We start from the raw sequence: 2,770 nt of genomic DNA on the forward strand, positions 1-2,770 counted from the left end.
CATGCCGTCTCCCCTCTGCCTTCCAAGACTTTGGGCCAGATCCTCAACTGGTGTAAACCAGAGTTGCGCCATTATCTGCTATATTACAGCAGTGCTGGAGGACCACTCCTGAGCGCAGGTACCCATGGTGGAAGGTGCTACACACATCCACACCTAGCGACAGGCAGTCCCACAAGAGCTCCCAATAGACAAAGGGCAGGTGGGGAAACAACTCACCCAAGGCCAGGAATAGAAGCCAGCCCTGCCAGTTCCCAGCCCAGAGTCCACTGACTTCACCAGAGCTGTCTCTGTTCACCCCAGCTGAGGATCTGGCCTTTTGGCCTGTGTACCGAAAAACAAAGGGAATTAAATCAAGGGGAAGCCAGATTTCAAGAGCCAGGGTCGGTGTCTCCAAGGACCATGCCTTGGAGACGTGTTTAGGGAACAGGTCTCTTGTCGCAATGGGACTCATTTTGTCAAAAATGGTCCCTAGTTATGGGCGCCTCCAGTTTGAGATACCCAGGGTCTGAATTCCAGTGATGCTGCTGACACCTGCTCCACCTGTCGTCTTGGCTGCCCAGCAGCACCCATGGAAACCAGAGCCATGGTAGGTACCGAAAAATGGATGCACCTCAAACCAGTGAGAACTTAACATCTTCCTGGTAAAATGGCCAGAGAAAAAAAGAGGCACTTCTCAGCTCCCTATTCTGCAAACCACTTAAACATAGAATATCATAGAATATCAGGGTTGGAAGGGACCTCAGGAGGTCGTCTAGTCCAACCCCCAAACCCATGCTTAAATGTCTTACTGACTTGGGGCCTGCGTGGCTGAGGGCAGAGTTCCCAATAACACCACAGAGTGGAGCTTTTAAGCTGAGCAAGAGAGATACGTGGCACTGAACTGCAGTAGCATCTGCACTTGGATGCTGAGAGTGCTTGAGAGCTAGAGGGGAGGCTGCATAGATCTCGCATCAGGCACTCCAGTCCTGAGTTCTGGGAACTTGGCTTTTAACACTCCACGCCTGGAAGAGCGATTAGAAAGGGGAAGAGACGGCGAGATGCCCTGGAAAAAGCTTCCAAATTCCACTTCCTCAGCATCCGGCAATGGAGTCATCGCTGGAACAGATCTGTTCTGTGTGTGCCAAGTGGGAAAAAAACATCCAAAAATGGGGACTCTCTGAGTTAGTCCGGGTGAAGGACAGTAATCGTTTTTCACAATGCCATCCGTGTATTTAACCATCAGATCTGGGTTCCCCTGCATGTGTACTGGCTAGCCACTTTGTTCATGAATATCTATATGGTGGAGATAATGTTAGACCCAATATTGCACAATGTAGGGTATAATTTGCCCTGTGAGGCATGCTAGGATAAAGTCCTGCTTCTGCCCAAAACCAATAACATGCATGATCCAAAACTGTGATTTCTCCAGACACGCCCTCCATTTCTGGAGCAGTCCAACTTTTTTTAGAAAACACCATGTGATGCCAAGTGGCCAATCATAAATGTATTTGGAGACAATTAGAAATAATCCATACAGCCACCGAGTTTTAAGGCCAGAAGAGGCCATTAGACCATCTGGTCTGACCTTCTGTATATCACAGGCCATTATATTTCACCCAGATTCCCCTGATTAGAGCCCTATAAACTGTGTTTGGCTAAAGCGTCTCTTCCAGAAAGGCATCGGCATGACAACAAATCAAACAAAAAAGGTTTGTGATGGAAACTAACAAAACAACAATTTTGGAGGAGGAAGTTTTCAGTGAAAAACTGTGAAAAAATGTCACAAATCTTAGGGGTTTTTTTTTCACATGCAGGAAAAATGTGGCAGAAATGTGTCCAACTCCCCCCATACCCCACAATATTTTACTAATGATCCCAGCTTTAGTTTCCATTGCGGAGGGCCAGTCTGTCATGCTTCATCCCTCCTGCTGCCATTCTGGGATCGCACCCGACCCCCACCCTTCACCTCACAGATAGTGAGCCCCCAAGATGGGTCCCCATCTCCTTTTCAGGCTGGTCAAAGCCAGGTTACGTAGGTGGCCCGACTTGACTCCACCCACTTTTATCGGCAGATTGGTGTGGCGGTGATGCGGGCGCTGTACCAATCCGTGGTGGTGAAGCGGAAGCTGAGTTCTGGGACAAAGCTCTCAGTTTACAGGTCACTCTACGTCCCCATCCTCACCTATGGTCATGAACTTTGGGTAATGACTGAAAGGACAAGATTGTGGGTACAAGCAGCGGAAATGAGGTTTCTCTGCAAGGTGGCTCTGCTTACTCTCTGAGATACGGTGAGGAGATCGGCTCTGCGGGAGGGTCTCAGAATAGAACCGCTACTCCTTCAGATCAAGAGGAACCAATTGAAGTGGTTTGGGCACCTGATAAGGATGCCCCCCCAGGAGGCTTCCATTGGAACTCTACCGGGCACGTCCCACTGGGCGGAGGCCCCAAGGCCAACCCAAGACATGCTCGAGGGACGATATCTGCCGGCTGGCCTGGAAATCCCCCAGGAGGCGCTGGAACATGTTGCGGAGGAAAAGGAGGTCTGGTCCTCCCTACTCTCCATGCTGCCGCTGTGACCCCCACCAGGAAAAATGACATAAAGGAAGAAGAAGAAGAAGAAGAAAGAGAAGCAGATCCCAGCTTTAATTTTGATGATACGGCCACTGCACCATGACACATCCCGGGGCAGAGACTGTCTTTTGGTTCTGTGTGCGTACAGATCCTAGCACAGTGGTGGTCTGCTCTGGATTGAGGCTTCTATACAAATTATCAATATAAAAGGAAGGATTCT

Source organism: Malaclemys terrapin, chromosome 21 (assembly GCF_027887155.1).
Source record: "Malaclemys terrapin pileata isolate rMalTer1 chromosome 21, rMalTer1.hap1, whole genome shotgun sequence".
Taxonomy (NCBI): domain Eukaryota; kingdom Metazoa; phylum Chordata; order Testudines; family Emydidae; genus Malaclemys; species Malaclemys terrapin.